General features: G+C 41.9%; 1 long non-coding RNA gene across 2 annotated transcripts in view; it reads right to left on the bottom strand.

Moving 5' to 3' along the window:
- The window catches only part of LOC115063625, a 49,296-nt gene that overhangs the window by 9,931 nt on the left and 20,666 nt on the right, over nt 1–18,699 (bottom strand). For both annotated transcript variants that reach the window (XR_003843481.1, XR_003843480.1), the window contains exons 2-5: nt 15,480–15,661; nt 14,032–14,163; nt 5,435–5,578; nt 2,616–2,727 (exon numbers count right to left, since the gene is read on the bottom strand). This is a non-coding gene — a long non-coding RNA (uncharacterized LOC115063625). The remainder of the gene's footprint in view (nt 1–2,615; nt 2,728–5,434; nt 5,579–14,031; nt 14,164–15,479; nt 15,662–18,699) is intronic.

Raw genomic sequence — 18,699 nt, 5'->3', positions numbered from 1 at the left:
TGTCCCATACAGGGGAACGCCAGGGCCAAGAAGTGGGAGTGGGTGGGCAGGGAAGCAGGGTGTGGGGGAGGGTATAGGGGACATTCTGGATAGCATTTGAAATGTAAATGCAGATCCCTCAGTAAAAGTCCCAGGTGTGGCCTTTCCAGGCTGTCACCATAGCCCAGGGATGTGGGCGGGAGGTTCAGAAGGATCACTGGAGCTTGAGAGCTTGAGATGGAGAATATACAAGAGGATACCTAATAATGACTTTCTCTGCTTCTGGCTAACAGGGTTCTCTCTGTTGTCTCTCTGTCTCTCTGTCTCTCTCTCTCTCTCTCTCTCTCTCTGTCCCTCTCTCTGTCTCTCTCTATGTGTCTCTGTCTCTGTCTCTCTCTCTCTCTCTGCGTCTTTCTGTCTATCTGTCTCTCACTCTCTCCTTCCCTCCCTTCCTCTCTCCCCCTCTACCTCCCCCCTCCCTCTCCACATCCTCTGATTCCATAGTTGCTAACCTCATCAATTCTGACAGAACAAAGTCAAAGCACGGAAGGGCAGCCTCCTGGCCTCCCAGTGGATATCCAGTCATCCTCATGAAAGTCAGAGAGTCCACTGTTAACCAACAGTGTGAAGACGGAGCCAACAGGACCAGTCCTAGGAGGAAAGGAACCTGAGGAGACCAACACACAAATATTTCCCTGTGAGGTGGAAGAGGCACAGCCCATCTGTGACCACAAGCCGCAGAAGGTGAAACCTGAGGAGGCCTGTCACCCGAGCTCCAGAGGGATAATGTGTAGAAGCAGTTGGTTTGAGCAGCTTTCAAGAGCTTTCACTAATACCCGGCTTTGGGGAGGGATGACAGAGAAGAAAAGAAAGCAAAAGCACTGTGGTCTACGATGCTAAATGTATTGCCTGGAAAAGGAGGAAAAGCAAACAGCACGGAAATGGACATCTTCTGACTTGTGGGAATCAGACCCATGGTTTCTTTCCTCCTCTGTACACCAAGGCCAGCCCAATCACACGGTCTCTACACAGGTGTTCTTCTAGAAAAAACCCAGCCTCCGTGCTCATCTCTGCAAAGACTCAGATGAGAATCTCTTCCCAGTCAGTACAACTGATACAGTACATTTGGCAGCTCCTTTAGGTCCATCACCAGGAAGGACTCTTCTCAGGAAAGCCACAAGTCTTGCCTTTTCTTTTTTGCAGATAATATGGTGAATGTCCCAGGATCAGGAGAATTAGCTACTCCAACATGGCATTTTGTCCTGTTCCCACTGACCCCTTACATCTACCAAAAAATTATGACTAGAAGCACACAACTTGGTCATGGTGGATAGAATAAGGACACCCATGGTTTACTAACTAGGTCATCCCGTGCAAGCACATACACTTTCTAGACCTCTCCTCTGCACCGGAACTATTCAATAGAGGCAATATCACCCACCTAGCAGAGTTGTCCAGAGAGAAATACCAGGTACTCTCACAAGAGGAATATACACACACGCACATGTATATATGTATGTGTGTGTGTGTATGTGTGTGTGTGTGTGTGTGTGTGTGTGTGTGTGTATATGCATATGCCTATACATATACCTGTACTGAGCATTTCTTAAAATCAATTTCTCCTTACCATCTTCACAGACCACAAGGTGATTTTTGGCAAAGTCAATCAAGAAAGGAAGGAAAGAAACATATTTTCTTCTCCAACAAGTAAAAGCAATTAAACGTCAAATATTAACTGTTCCTAGGAGTAAATTTTTTAAATGGGTTAAAGGCTCAGCCATTATAGACCTCCAATATGTAATTTCTAAGAAAGGACCAGGTAATATATTTTTTTTAATTAAGTGGAAGATAAAATGCTAGAGCGACATGTCCCTTCAGAAAGCACTTTTTTATCCATTTCCAGTGGCTTCCAATTGCATCATGCCTTTTAAGAGGAGCAATTTGTTTAACATCCCTTTATTTTTCAACCTTCACATGCGAGAAGCATTGATTTATGATTCTGCTGATTAAAGCACTGGTGTCTGAAGCAATAATGATTTCAATTATGGAACTTCCACCCGTGTGCGTTATTCTGATTTTCTCTCCGTTCTCCCCACATTTCCATTGGCGAAAGAAGGGGGTCTGAGTAGATGATGTAATTTTTAAAAGCCCCTGGACTAATTTAATATCAGGAAAGAATGTATGGACAGATGGACTGATGTTCCATTTTGGATGATGGGGATGTATTGTATTTTAATATGCTCTGACAAACTCTCAAACAGCTCCCTGGTGAGCCCCTACCTGATATCATTAGGGTTATTTAGTGCTTGGAGCCTGCCCAATCCCCACTGGAGCCCCAGTGAACTCGTAGGAACCTGCACACTCAATTCACTCCACGTCTAGGGTCATGCTTTCTCTTTATGCTGGGCTGGAAGAAACGATGAAGCTCACGTTTAGAATTTTAGCTTGCTGAAGTCAGTGCAAAGCACCCAACACTGTCTTCCAATCCTGAGGGCCCCTACTGCTCAGCTCTTCACTAGTCTAAAAGCATTAAATAATTACTTATTTTTCATTACTCTAAAAAAATTAATTACTTAATTTTTTTTTAAGTATTGAGAAAATTAACTTTTAAGAAAGAAAGTTTTAGTTTGGCTTACAGTTACGGTGGTACCTGTCCACCATGACGTGATCTCATTGCTCTGGGCCTTTTGATGATAGACAACATCATAGTTGGAAGATGTGGTGCAGAGGAAAAACCGCAGATGACACCTAAAAACAAAGAAAGATGGAGGGTCTGAATATCTCCTTCCAAGACAAGCCTCTGAATGGCCTAACCTCCTTCCAGTAGGTTGAACCTCTTTTGAGAAGTGCCCTACCACTTCTTAAAAACCACATCAGCACTACCACATGGGCCTTAGGAAGACACTACAGATTCAAAAGACAGCAGAGCAGGCCATTGTCCCATATGCAAGGCTAGTAAGCAAGACACTGAAGCCAGCCTGAGGACATGAGCAAGGGGATGTCCCCATGCACGTGCTCAGCTTGCGACCTCATGGAGGAGGTATAATAAAGGCATTCTAAGAACACTTGTGACTTCTTTGGCTATCAAGCTCTTGAGGCAATGCACCCTCAAGTGACTGAAATTTCTCCAGGAATCTTATTCAGGGAGAAGGAAAAGGCTCTTAGCCTGGTGTCAGCCGGACAAGCGGTATGTCTCCCCCAGAAGAGATCCCACCTCTGCAGACCACCTGATGGAAGGAACTGGAGCCAAAATGGTGATCACAGGCAGGACCACGTCTTGACCAGGACTGATTAGTCACACACAGCTCCTACTTTCTGTTTAAAGCTAAATCTCATGGCAGAACCTCGCCGATGGACTTGGGGGTGCCACCTCTTTTTTCTTCTCCTAGTGTGACATCCAACAAATCTCTTTTGATTGTGTTTACCTGCAAAATTGTTTCTTTCGTTGGTTTATTGAGGGGAGGTGATTGATGTTGTTTTGTTAGGGATTCTAGAACCCTAGAATACTGGATATACCTAACTCCAGGAATGATGCCAGGCACATTTTCACTTTATAGCCCAGACTAGCGTCAAACTATGCACCCTAGGCTGGCTTCAATCTCCTAATCCTCCTGCCTTGACACACACACACACACACACACACACACACACAGTGCTTAGATTATAGGGACGCAGTTTTTCCTAGCTCACCAGTCACACTTATTAAAGTTGTCATCCAGTGAAGAACTGTTGTGTAATAAGAGCAGTTATTCCTGTGTCCCAGGCAATTGTCCTCACAGGGGTCCATAAATCATGGGACCACACCTTCAGATATTTGAAAGAGAACAAGAAGTTTACAATGGTACACCATTAAAGTTTCTCTGGTTTTCAGCATTAGAGCCAACTCGCCACATGCAGCCTGCTTCTGCCTGCTTCCTTGTCGGTGCGCAAGTGGTAGATCCATCCAGTTACTGGAAGGATGTGCACAGCAAGACATCACATTCTGAAACTCTGTCAAAAATTTGCAACTTGGAGCAGGAGCAAGAGCTTGGTGTGTACGAGCACTTGCTTCACAAGCATGAGCAACTATAGCCCCAATGCTATGGGAGACAGAGAGAGAGAGAGCATGGATGGGACATAATGACGGTCAACCTATCCCCAAGCTCAGTAAGAGACCCTGTCTCAAAGGATGACACCCAATGTCCTCCTTTGGCCTCTGCATCTGCGTACACATGTGCACATACACCACACATAATACAACACACACACACACACACACACACACACAGAGACAAAGTATTTTTAGTCTGCCATTTCAACAACAGTTAAGGAGATTGTTACATACCAAGAAACAGGTGCTAGACATTGAGAATGTAAAATAAAATATAATACCCATTTTTCACCTTCAAGAGGCTGGCATTTGTATCTATATGAATTATGAAGGATTTCAGGTTTACAAAAATTAAAAAGAAGTGCTACCTAACATTGAAGCCAAATCTAGCGCATTTATTTTTAGGCAAGAGCCTCCTTTGTTATCCTTCAAGTAAATTAGTTTGTTCCTGTGCTTGGATTTGAAACTTCATTTTAATTTGAGAACTGGTCCTATGACTGCCAAAGTCTGTGTAGGACATTCTCCCATTAATGTCTCCAATAACAACTGCAAGTAAAAGTTGCAGTCATACCATGACAATGTTTTTCTTCATCAAATCAATGCTACAGGTTTCACAATTAAGCACTGGTATTACTAGGCTGTCCCATGATTTAAACCTAGTTCTTAATCTCAGTGATTCTATGCTGCTATAGTTTTTATGGGAGCTGGCCAGCCAATGCGATACCCATTAATCTTTCTAGGAAAAAAAAAAATCCTCTCAATAATTTTCTTTTTCAATTGAAGGAATGGAAGCCCCAAGACACAAATAAAAGCATTCAAGGTCTAGCCACTGAGTTTGTAACTTAAAGCTTGAAATAGTATATCCAAAATTGCTTCTTGGAAGAAAACCATATCACAGTTAAGAGTTCTTCTCATTAAACTTTATGATTATTTCTCAGAGTCTTCCTTGAAATACCTCAAAGTACTTCTCCTGAATTGTACGTGGGTTCCCTGTTTTGTTTTGTTTTTTTTTTCTTGCAAATCTATTCATTATCTCCTCTGAGGGCCTCTGAGGGCGTTACCTAAAGGCAAACCTCTCAAATTACACCATCATAGGGATTTGGAAGGAGCCAATCGTTGCCAGTGGTACACTCAGGTGGGCTCATTTGAACACAACATTTCATCCATCTTCTATCTCAACAACAGTCAACGACAAGAGATCTCATTTTCTTTTGCACACAGCATTGCCAGCAACACCTTGGCACATAGCTCCCTGTCCTTCCTCTCCCTTCTGCCCACCCCCATAGCGACCTGGTAACCATCTCCCCGGGACCATTCAGTCCATCATCAGTTACATACCTGACCTGTCCATCATCAGTTACATACCTGACCTGTTCTGGGTGCTGGAGACTGAGTGCTGGAGAGGTCATCGAAGTCTTTTGATTTGATTTACACTGATGATCACTTTTATAGGATCACAGGCTTCCTTAAAGGTAAGTCCCTTTGACAATTCTTCTCCGGGGTCTTAATCTGGGTTAAGGAAGGAAAATAAGATTGAGAAAGAAGTGACTTTCCCAAGAGTACCGCTCTCCTCTGTCCTTTGTGGTCCTCTGTTCTTTTTCTCTCCTCTTATAGCCATTACTTACAACAGCTCTTATCTTGGTTAGGTTTCTATTGCTGTGATAAAACACCATGACCAGAACAACTTGGGGAAGAAAGGTTCATTTGATTTACATGCCGCAGTCACCATTCATCACTGAGACAATTCTGAGCAGGAACTCAAGGCAGGAACTGAAGCAGAGACTATGGAGGAGTGCTGCTTACTGGCTAGCTGCTTGACCTGCATGTACGTATATGCACTATGTATATGCACCATGTATGTGCCTGGTATCTGAAGAGGTCAGTAGAGGGCACTAGATGCCCTGAAGCTTCGAGCCACCCTGGGAGTGACAGAAGTTGAATGTGAGTCCTCTGCAAAAGCAACAGGTTCACTAAACTGCCGAGTCATCTCTCAAGCCCCTCAGGTTGCGTTTTATACAGCCTAGGACCACTTGTCTAGGGAGACACCACCCTCAGTGGACGGGGCCCTCCTACATAAATCATTTATGAAGAAAATACCCTACAGACTGACAAATGAATAAGATGAAAGCATTATCCTAAGTGAAGTTCCTTCTTCCATGATGACCATAGCATGTGTCAAGCTAACAAATATCTAGTCTGCACAGTTCTTAAACTAGAATTTTACTTTGGATATCATTTTGGCACAGATTTACTTCAGGTTGGATCCTATAACTCAAAAGCCAAAGTTTAGATTTCTCCAAGCCCCAAAAACATTTTGAGTGCTGATATGATATCACAGGTGAAAATTCCTACACTTAATTTCACGTGGCAAGTCACAAACCAAACACAGCTGTGGTAAATACGTGGTCCAAGGTATGCAGCAAACAAGCCAAGCTCCCTTTAGACTCTAGTCCTATCCGGCACACGGCTCACCATGTATGTATGCACACATGTTCCAAAACAGAAATAAAACCTGGGTCAGTTTTCATAGCCAGCATGTCACATAAAGACTGCTTGGCTACTTTAAAGCCTTGATGAAAGCTTGTTTTGTGTGGCTCCCTGATCATTGCCAGAGACTGCAGAGAAAACCATCAGTATCTGATATAGACCCCATCATCTGCACTACACAGAGCATCCAGGGCCAGCGGCAGCAGATGTACTCATCTGAGATCCTTGCCATCCAGAGAGTTGGTCCAGCTAGCTCCCACTGCAGGTAGACCTAGAATGCGTGGTATTAGCTTTGAAGATGAGTTTTATCTAGCTCAGGAGGTGAATCATGGGAGGACATAATCTATTGCACACAAGAGAATATTTCCTGAGTTATCCTTCAGGTAAGTTTGTCAATGTAGCCTGCTATGAAGATCCATTTATATTTAAAGACTAGTCCTATAAATATCAAAACTCACACGGGGGTACATTCCCATGAAAACCTCTATATGGCAGTGGACCCTCTTGTCCTGGGCCCTAGAAGGGAGACACATATGTGTATAATGAGTTCAAGGAGCTGATATATTGGACCAGTGTCAGTGCAGACATTAGGGCTTACATAGGCTACACATTCATACATTTATACACAGATATACATTTAAAATACTAGCTAAAGTCAATATGTATTTTCAGTACCTTTGTAGACCAATAGTGTTCAATAATCTGAGCCGAGGCTATAAGTGGTAACCAAACCCATTAAAGAAGAAACTTGGTTTTGGGGGTTATTTTGTTTTGTTTTGTTTTTTTTAATGTAGTCTTCCAGAAAACTGCCTCTGGACATAACTACAGAAAATTAGCACAATAAGTAAAGCATTATAGAACAGCTATTAACTGATTACACTAATAAAAACCAAATGGGGGCCTCGAGTCTACCCCTCGGGGAATGCAGGACAGATAAAATAAACAAGGCAAAATATGGAGCAAAGGATAAATAATTTTAAACAATAATAATACAGTTACCTCCCACCACGTTTTTTGTTTTTGTTTTTGTTTTTTAAGTAGATTTCTATCTTTGTGTAGGAAAAGACATAAAAAAGGTCATATCCTTTCTCCTTAGGTTCTAAGTTTCATACTAATAGGAGTGTTTCCCTGGACTAACAAATTGGAGAAATGAAGGTGTACTGACGAGTTTCTTAAACTCTAGACACATGGACACAGTGATTAAATGACCCCCATTATCAAAATGTCTTCCTTGGATAAAAGCTGGGTCTCGGTGAGCAGAAAAAAGCTTGCCCCAGCAGTTTGAAACAACAAGTTAGGCCCACAGAAAACTGACAAGCAGCAGAGGAGGAATAAAACTACCCATTCCTCTTATGTTTTGTAGAAGTTTAGGTCAAACCCTCACTACATCTCTTTCTGTTGCCTAAATGGTAAAACTCTTGAGTGTTCGTGGAATTGGCTCTATGAAGGGAGGAGTCATGATGGAGAAGGGTCTTCACTTTCCATTTGTTCACTAAAATACCATCAAATCCAATAGTCTTAACAGTCATTGGGATAAGTGTGTGCTGGGTGACATGTGTCAAACTAGGTGCTTAATGGGACTTGTTGCATTATCTCACAATTTGTATGTGAAGACTTGCAGGGAGAGGGTGACACCGTGAAATGCTCAAGGTCCTTCCCCCCATCATTAGGCCCTGCCCACTCAAGAGGCATCCACCAGCTTGCTTTGACATAGGTACCCCAGCTTCCTCAGAAGCTGATGCTGTAGGAGGCTTTTTCCTCCCTCAGCCTCTTCCCGGTTATTGTTCTAACCAACCTAAATCCATGTAACCAATTCTTTTTGCTTGGCATATGCAAAACTGGGTTATTTTTACTTCCCACTGGCAAAAAGTCAGCAAATTCAAATGAAATGATAATTTCTATGTGAGAAAAATAGTTTAGCATTTCCTTAAAATGTGAAAATATAAAAAATCTTATGCAAGACACTAACTTTTCAGTTGGCAGAAAATAGCCTGGTGGTGTCGCATGAAGTAAAACAAGAGCAGCTCAGATCTTTACTGCCTGAGAGTTAAAGGAGAGCTTGGCTGCCAGGGAACAATGGGTGTTTAGGCCTGAAAAGAGGAATGGATGATACGTGCAGGAGACGTCTGCATATCCAGAGCTCACTCAAGTATAAAAGGGTCACACTTGTTCAATATTTAGAAAAATGTCCCAGGAGACTTCCCAATGTGAGGGCCAACAAACAGAAGGCTCAGGAAGGTAGATTTAAAGTTAACTGGAGGGAAAATATCCAGCACAAGAGCTGACCAAAAGCACAACATGTTTGGGACTACATCTTTGCCAGCAAAATATTAGAGACACTTCTAATAAGGAATACTTTAAATAGCATGGAGGTTCTTGCCTTGAAGTAAGACAGGAAAAAGAAAATAAAGAAATTACTTTTTTTTAGGGAGTAGGAGGAACAGAAAAATCACTGTCTATGGGTAATATCCATCTAGACAACTCAAAAAGAACCAAAATCAGCTAATTATTTGAATAAGGAACCAGTTAAATGGCAAATATACAAACAAATAACTTTTCCCAGAAAACAATAATAAAATGTAATAGAAAGATTACATGTAGAAAAGCATGGAATGTAAGACCATCTTATGAAGAAGAGGGTGGAAGAGAAGGAGGAGGAGAAATAAGAGGAGGAGGAAGAAGGAGAAGGAGAAGATGAAACTCTAAATGTATAGAAGGTCATATAAAAAGATAAATGAGAGAACACATGGTTTTTTTTCTGCATGAGATAACTCAAAATTGGAAACCTTAGATTGCCAACAGGAATGCACAAATGCATTCTCTCACATTTTGAGTTTAGGTCTTAAAGAATAACACCCAAGGGCACAAATCCCAGGAAACTGCTCAGTGAGGAGAAGATTACCAGATAGGAAAGGGTACCTAACAAAAAGGGAAAGTTCTGGAGGAAAGTGAAGCTGAAAAGATGAGGAGAGGAAATGTAAAGACAAGGAAAGAGGGCCACTAGCACACAGCTCTTCCAGAAGTCGTCTTATTAAATGAATTCTTACAACGGGACCAAAACAAGCTGTCTTCAGAGAACTGAGAGACTTAAACGTTTCCCAAAGAAAGAAGTCTCTTTCTAGACTTTCTAGAAGAAAGAGCAGGCTCACATGACCTCACCATGAGACCCACAGAGCCCAGTCCTTCCCCAAAACAGAGAGAAGGCTGTTAACATCTGCATTCATGAATGTGTGTAGGTATGGCAACCGCTAAATGCTCAGACAGAACAGTGTCCCCGATATCAGAAAACAAAGGTTTTTAATAGATTTTAAATTGAGGGATGGATATAATCAATTGGTTGATTTTTTTTTTGAGACCTGGAACTGTCAGGCTGACCTTGATTCTCGAGCAATACTCCTACCTCAGCCTCCTGAGCACTGAGATCACATGTCAATGTTAGATATTAATAATAAACCCAAGATTGCGATTTTTTTAAATGTGTAATTTAAAACCAATAAATTACTCCATATAACTGCCAGGCAAAAGTTACGTAAATAAAAAAAAAGTTTCAGTGCATGGAAATCACTTCGTACATACAAAGCAAGGTAAATAACCAAGCAATGCAAAGAAAACTGGGCACCCAGGTACACTACTGCAACTCCAGGAATATGAGTCTCATGTTAAGAAGGTTGCTGAAAGTTCAAGGCCAGCCTGTGCTACGTACTGACTCCAGTAGGGCGCTGGAGGGGAAGAAAGGGGATCATGGAGCACCACAAGGATATTTTTATGCCTCTGACTCTGTGCCTCTTCTTATTCCAGTTTCTCTTTTTCTTTTTCATGTGTTCTCAGAACATTTGCAGTCTCCAGCACCATTTTATTGGCTCCTCCTGTGAGTGACAGGCCAGAGTGTCCCAAGAATCCTTAATGTATTTTGTGTCAGGGGCCTGTGGGTCACTAAGGTTATTAATAAACAGCGCCTCTTGTTCTAATTTTGGTCCCTCCTCTCCGCCATGCCTCTCCTGCTGCCCTGCTTTCTCTTTCAGCCCTCCTCTCTGACCCCTTTCCCCTCCTCCCTGACACAAAGTGTTCTGCCTGCATTTTAGCTCAACCTCTGGCACTTTTCCCATAATGCTTTTTCGATGTTGCTGGTCCTGTTATGTTTTCACAGGAAATTTAATTTTTAAGAAAATTCGGAGTGTCCTAAATCAATTTGATGCAGCCAGGACAGTCCTGTGATAGTACACACAAGCAAGGGAAACTGAAGGCTTCCCCAAATTGGGGGCAAAACAGGAAGGTACTACCTTGTCTTTCTAAGAATTTCTCGTAGACTAGAGACACAATCACAAACTCAGCCAGAACTAGAGAGGCAACGTGAAATAAACAGATATGACGTGAAAGATAGAATACAGGTTTCTACTTTAATATTCGGTGCCTTGTCTTTCTAAGAATTTTTCTTAGACTAGAGACACAATCACAAACTCAGCCAGAACTAGAGAGGCAACGTGAAATAAACAGATACGACGTGAAATATGGAATACAGGTTTCTACTTTAATATTTTTACATTTGGTTGATAATATAGAACTACTAATCTTAGCATCACATGTGTAGCCTGGAAACTTGGTGTTAGGATCACGTGGGTAGTCTTAGGTTTGGATATATGTACATCAACTTTGGCCTCCATTTAGATATTGATCAATCTCTTGAATTTATATTCATAGTAAATATTTTTCCTTTTTTAAAAAATAGAAGCACATTTTATTTATTCATTTTGTGAGTTTAGAGTGTATGGGGTATTCATGCCACACGCTCATGGGAAGGTAAGAGGACAATTTGCAGGAATCAGTTCTTTCCCTCCACCACGTGGATACTTGCATCATTAGGTCAATAGATTTGGTGGCTTTACCTGATGAACCGTCATGCAGGTCCAAATTGTCCCATTTCTTCTGACTTTATTATACAAATAATTTTGTTACATTGCAATCACCAATCTCTCTCACTCTTTCTCTCTCTCTCANTCTCTCTCTCTCTCTCTCTCTCTCTCTCTCNCACACACACACACACACACACACACACACACATACACTGCAAGTGCTCTCTACAAACATACTAATTTTAGCTGTTACTTTCTTCTTTAAAATAAATACATGAATACATATATACAGCTATGAAGAGAGGCCTTGGGTTACATATTCCAGTTTCCCCTAACAATGATAAAGCCGTGCTTTCATATAAGAAACTATGCAAGGAGCCCATGATTCTGTGTTGAATTATTCATATCTTTCAAATTAACCTATTGTACTTTTTCTGAGTCAAGAACACATCATTTTTAAAAAATGTGTTTAGAGTACCTTTTGGACATTTTCATACAGAGTAATGAATTTTTTTACCATACGATTAATCTGATTCCAAACTAAGGTACACATATTATCACCTCTCTTTTGGTTTGCTTTGGTTTGCTTTTAACGAAGAAAACACAAGTCTAAAAAGGAGTAGTTTTTGATTACTAAACTAATTATAATGAAACATACTAGTTTTGTAACATTGAAAGAATTGTTCCTGTTTTTTGCTCTCACCAAAATGAAGAGGGACAAAAGCTGCATATGAACTTTAATAAATTGTACTGTGTGTGTGTGTGTGTGTGTGTGTGTGTGTGTTTGTGTGTGTGTGTGTAAGTGTGTGTTGGTTTGGTTTACTGTTGTTGTTGCCAGAGTATTACTATGCAGCTCTGGCTGTCCTAAAACTCACTCTATAGACCAGGCTGGCCTCAAACTCACTGCCATCCATCTCCTTCTGCCTTCCCAGTGCTAGGATTAAGTGCACCACCTGGCCTCGATATAAGGTTTGTTTTTGTTGCTTTCTTGTGTTTTTAGAAACAAGGTCTCACTGTTACTCACAGTGATGCTCCTGCCTCAGCCTCCCCCAATGCTCAGATTACATGTTTGTGCCACTGTGTCTATCTGCTAATTAGGATATTTTTTTCAAAGCGGTGTTCTCCTTATTATCCACAGAGCTGGAGGAGTACCAACTCCAGAGGTAGAAGAAAGGTTTTGCTGAGTGTCTACTCAGTATCCCAACACATGTTCAACAGTGGCCTGTAGCCATTCACCAAAGCATGTCCCTTCCTCTGAGGGCTTCCACACAGCGCCAACATGAATAAGTTATTGTCAACCTCTGAAGGCAGATGAGGGGAAAAAAAAAAAAAGACTTCCAGATGTCAAGCAACATCTCCAAGATATATAATTATCAGAGCACAAAGCAGGGATTCTAACCCAGGCTCCTCTGGTCAAAGTACCACTTTCAAATGGTCAGGACTAAGTGGGACTTGAATATTCACAGCCTAGAGGGTTGCAATGCCAAGGGCTTAGGAATACATCCTGATATTATTGCAACCAAGGCTTGAGGACAGGAATGTCTGATCAATTTGACTATATGATCTGAGGCCCTAAAAAGCTTCCCAGAAATCACATTGGAAACTCCTATGACTTGTATCAGGGTGAGATTATACGATATAACACCCAAAGCAATGTGGTGTTTGTAGGCTTTGAGCTTTTGTTTTATGGACTCAAACAAACAAACAAAACCAAAAAGGTGATTGCTTCCAAGGTGTCCCTTTATATTTTATAGATAAATAAATGTTCCAAATAAATGTTGTTTTTTCCTACCATCAATCACATAATGAGCTAGGCTGCAAAATACAGTCTTGCTGCATGGTAGACATTTTCTTTTAATCTTCACTCTGTTTCAAGTGCTTCGAATACCAGCCTGGGGCCCACTGGTGGTGGAAGAAGGAGAGGGAGGGTATTGGGTATCCAACTACAGTTCTCAGTGCTCTGGGGATAACATTTCTTATGAAACCTGGCAGCCTTTTTGTTCGTCTTCAGCCTTTTTAAAACACAGCCAGGTCTCTCTGTCTAGCCAGGCCTGCTGTGGTCACGACTGAACTGGGCTAAATTTATGCTGCTGAAAACTCCATTGAAGTAACTCCTCGACACAGTTGGTGGGAGTTGTGTGTACGTAAGCACAGAAGATCTTGGCCTGCCAAGTGTAATAGCATCTCTGCCCTTGGAGATTATGGGTATGATATGGGTGAGTGTAATGGAGAGGGCTGTCTGTGTACACATTTCAAATGACTTGCTACACCCCTTTCAGATGGTTGCTGTCAAAAGTATTAGCACGTTACACACACAACAACTGTGGATCATATTACCTGTGGCCTCTGCTCCCACAGAAAAGCTCCTCCCATATCGTGCAGCAGGTGAGTGCATCAGGGGGTACTTATTGAACACACAAAGGAACAAAGGCTGCAGACTTTCGTTCTTTGAGTGCCCCTGTACTGATACAGAAATGGGGAAATAGCCAACCTACATCTAAATTAGCATGGACAGTTCAAAGATGTAAAAGATGTCTCTAAAAGACTGAAATTTCTAGCCTCCTGAGAACTTGATTTAACAGAGGGCAGTGAAGTGAGGGAGGAATCATATGGCTATATACTTACTCAGGGACTCCCAGCGTCAGGACTTCAGTATTGGTGTTTGTGGAAAGGGAGGGCTGTGCAGATACATCCACGTGGTAAATGACGATGCTTGAAACAGTTTTCTTCTAAGCATGTATTCTTGGCTGAGTCTTCCTATGACCAAGAAAGGTACAGAAGTTTAAGCAAAATGAAGATCTATGAAACACAAGTATGTTCATTCAGCTCTTTATATTTTTTGTATTAAAAAATACCTAAATTGTTTGTTTGTTTGTTTGTTTCTCAGCTTGCTATGGGCACAACCTCAGCGAAATGTGTTCTCCTTCTCAGAATACAGACTTTACTTGCAATGTGGGTCTTTTCTGGCTTCCTCGGCAGAACAGAAACACAGTAGACTCACCTTGGGCTTGGTTTGGGATTGGGGCTGTAGCTCAGCAGTGGAGTACTTGCCTAGCATGTATGAAACCCTGCTGGTGTTCTCTCAAATTAAAAATGATCACCACTGAGGTTGTCTTAATGTTCAACACGTACTCGTCTCTTTTCATGGCCAAGATTATGTCATATTGTCAGTTTCTTTTCTTTCGTGTGTGTGTGTGTGTGTGTGTGTGTGTGCATGTGTGGCACATGTGCCACAGTCCATGTGTGCAGATCCTAAAACAACCCATGGGAATCTATTCTCTCCTTTAACTGTGTTGGTCTCAGGGAGCAAACTCAGCTCATCAGGCTTGACAGAAAAAACCTTTACACTTCTGAGCTGTCTCTCTGGGCAAAGATTTCTTGATTTATAGCATTGAATATCTGTTATGGTTAGAAACTACAGAGTTGATTATATTACCTGCTCCTTCCCCTTATGGAAATGTATTCATTCAAAAGCTCAGCATAATGACAGCAAATGCATTTCTTTATCTTTCAGACGTTAGAGTTATAAACAAGGCATTGCCTTCCTTTTCGGAACCAGTCTCAATCTATCTTATGTTTATCATACATGATGCATGTGCTGTCTCAGGCACTAATGTAAGTGCTTTGCATGTGTTAATTCATTTAATCATAATAATAATGTCATAAAGGTAGCATGAGATAGTCCTACTATGTTTCCATGTTACAGGTAAGAAACAGGCACAAATAAATTTAAGATGCCTACATGCATGGCATATAGGGAAGCCCAGGACTTGAGTAGAAGTTAATCTCACTTTGGAGAACATTCTATTATCCACTACTTACAAGCTGATAGAATAAGTATGCACTAATTTTTCCCATAATAACCTCAGAAACTCCTGAATCCCTGAGATGGTCAAAATTTAGTCCAGTAATTGAGTGAAACTACGGAGAGGAAAATTAGTGCCAGTCAGTCTATAAAGCAACAAAAGTTGGGAGTGATAGATTCCCAAAGCTCCCAAAAATCCAAAGCAAACTGAAATTTAATGGGGATAAACATGAAACATTCTTAAAAGCATTAAATCCCCTGTACATACCCAGGATGATTGACATCTGACTCCAGGATATAGGGCTTCTTCCACATGAGGGACTGTTTAAAGCCCGTAACAGGACACTGTCTGGGACAGTCCCAGAAGTTCTGAGTATTTTATTCGTTTCAAGAGACCTTTTAAGATACTCTGGGAAAGCAGGCCAACTCAGGGAAGCAACAGTCCTTGTCCTGTGGAGCAATCCAGAAAACGGATCCAGTAAAACAAAAACAGTGGGTTAGGAAGTGTGTCCGTTATCTTTAAGTACTAAAAAGTTTCTCTTAGGGTAAAAATGATGCCACTGAGGACAGAATCCAGCCCAGTATGATTTCTGCTCCCATTCAAAGCCATCAGTAATCAAGCCTTTCTAAGAATGGTGCCTTCCCCTCTATCTAGTGGACTTGGTCCAGGCCTTCACACATGTGAGTTACCTGCTTAGAACCTACAATTTACAAAATCTACCTTCATTTCATTGATCAGCTGTCCATCTCCAGAATGCTGGCTTCAGCAGGAACCAGAAACAGTGCCCCCCCCCCCAAGCCTCCTCCACAGGTAGGTGACCACGTGCTCTTGATTCTTACAGAACCTTCAATGCAAACAAAAGTATTACTTAAAGGTTATCTGGTTTACAGGCAAAGGAAGGTCAGCAGGCCACATAAGCATACAGAACTGTAGGTCCTATCTCTAGTATCACAAGGAATTCCTACTCAAGTCTTTGATGTGATCCACACATCGCCACGCAACAACTCAGTCCTAACCTTATTCTAGGAAATTGGTCTGGTCCCCAGTGGCCATCCTATCATTTATCTGAGAGCTTACTATCATTTCTAAGTTAATTTGGAAGCTAATTGTGAATGTCAGGGGCTCTGACCTTGTAAAATATGGTAAATTGTTGAGCTAAGCCAGGATCAGAAAAACCCAACATGGAAGGAGTTGGGCTTTTGTGAGCAGTTTTGTAAATTGGACTAGAGTGGTTACACTCTTGGTTGCCGTCAACGTTGCTGGGTGACGGGATCAAAATGCCTCAGAGTTCATGTCACAGCTTCAGTCTAAGTTCCTTAGTTCAGAATTTATTTTTATGGTTTTTAATTGTGTACCTGCACATGTCTGTGTGAGGATATGTGCACTTGTGTGCAAGTTCCTGCCAAGGTTAGAGGTATCAGAGGCTACAGTTGCTCCAGCATGTGTGCTGGAACTAAACTTGGCTCAAAAGGTTTAAGATGCAGAGCAAAAAGCTCTCCTATTTGCTAAACTAACACTTCAGTATCTCATCTAAGTCCATATTTAAATGATTTTAGAGGACTGGGTAGATGGTTCAGCAGACAAAATTGCTAGCCATGCAAGCTTCACTGTCTAATTTCAGTCCGTCCCGGAGTAAATAGCTGTGTGCATACGACTGTAACTCAAACACTCTTGCCAAGAGATGGAAAGCAGAGACAGGGGAATCACCCAGAAGCCATGTAACCAGTAGTGCATAATGTAGAAACAGAAACGAGAGAGAGAGAGAGAGAGAGAGAGAGAGAGAGAGAGAGAGAGAGAGACTCTGATTCAGTGAAGTTGGAAAGCGAGAGCTTATCCCAAAAGTTCCCTCTCAAATGCTGGGGATTGAAGGTAGGCACCACCATGCATGCCTGGAACACAAAATAAATGTTTTAACAATCCTCAGAAAAGCTACTGATTTTTTTCAAACAGCCGGGGGCGGGGGTTTGGGGGCAGCTTTAGAAAGAAGATTTCAGCCTCTTCCTGCAGTTATGTCCAGTTTCTCAGTCTACCAGAGGTATTTAGTGTGGTCTGGTTTAGAATCCCTGCACGCAGGCATTGCGAGCACAGGTGACGCTTCCTGTCTCCTCAGCGCTGCTACAGCTGGAAGACCTGCTCTTCTGCGATGGATACTTCCCATTCTCTATGCTTCCTCACCTCTGGGCACATCTCAACAAGCAAGATCAAGCCACCAGCCTCAGGATTCCATTAAGAAAAGGCAAGTACCTTCAAACAATTTTGAAATTACCAAAGTTCTGGGGAGGGGGGGGAAATGAGAACAGTTTGTCCTTTAAAGGGAGGAGCCTGCGTTTCAATCTCATACAGTTTAGCCACTGTCAACTTCAGAGTTTAGACCAACTGTCCTAGATGGTTCTATTTGGACTAAGATATCTGTATTTGCCAGGCACTGTGGTGTGCACCCTTAGTTTGAGCACTTGGGAGGTAGAAACAGGCCTAACTCTGTGGGTTCAAGTCTTCTTAGTCTACAGAGCAAGTTCTAGGCGAGCTAGTGCCACATGAAATAAGACCTTGTCTCCGGAAAAAAAAAAATAATAATAATAATTAATTAAAGATAATAAAAAATAAAATCTTCAAATTTGCCACCTATTTTTTTTTTTTTAAACACCCACCTTGGCACAGTTTGCATGGCGATAACCTCTCTATCTCCCCTTGGTCACTGATTAACCTGGAATGTATTCAGAAGCAAAGTTAAATCAAAGCGTTGTAGTAACTAAGCAGAAGATGTCAGGGAAATCTTACTTCCTAATTTGTTTTGCAAAAATCATTTTTGAGGCTCATACACCTGAGTAACTGCATCCTGACACGACAGTTACAGTCGGACTTGACCCATGTCTTCACTGCAGGGGGACCACTGTGTCAACTCCTTTACCCAGAACACAATGTTCTGTGTCCTACTTGCTTGGACACTTGCTTGCAAGTGACAACAGGGCTTTCTACCTGCTTTTCTCTGGCTCAGACACACAGGTCAAGAGGGAAGTCAAGTTAGGCTGAAATCCCTTGCCTTTACAATCTCCTGCTTGTGGACCAGAGCCAAAGGGCCCTGGGCTACAAAGTGTAAACAGATCACTCTGGCCCCCTAAGCTGGGTAATTGCTCCCAAATGCAGTTGCCCCTTTCCAGATAGAAACTTTACATGCTTTTTAAGGAATCTGGAATTTGGCCTCAATTAGCAGAGGAACCATTTGGAGTGTTAATTCAACCTTTTCACCAGTACTACGATCCCTGGGAACAGCCAGGCGAAGACGCAGGTGGCTGTTGGAGCCTCCTTGCAGACTCCACTTTCTTTTCTTAAGCTCAACCATCTTTCTCACATTGTCCTCCAGTCCCAGCAGGCAGAAGTGTGGGCTCAAGCTACTCAAACAGTTTTTTGGTTTTGTTTTGGTTTGTTTTTGTTTTTGTTTTGAGACAGGGTTTCTCTGTATAGCCCCGGCTGTCCTGGAACTCACTCT

The sequence above is a fragment of the Mus pahari genome, chromosome 1 (genome assembly GCF_900095145.1).
Source record: "Mus pahari chromosome 1, PAHARI_EIJ_v1.1, whole genome shotgun sequence".
NCBI lineage: Eukaryota > Metazoa > Chordata > Mammalia > Rodentia > Muridae > Mus > Mus pahari.
This window is presented reverse-complemented; position numbering and strand designations above follow the sequence as displayed.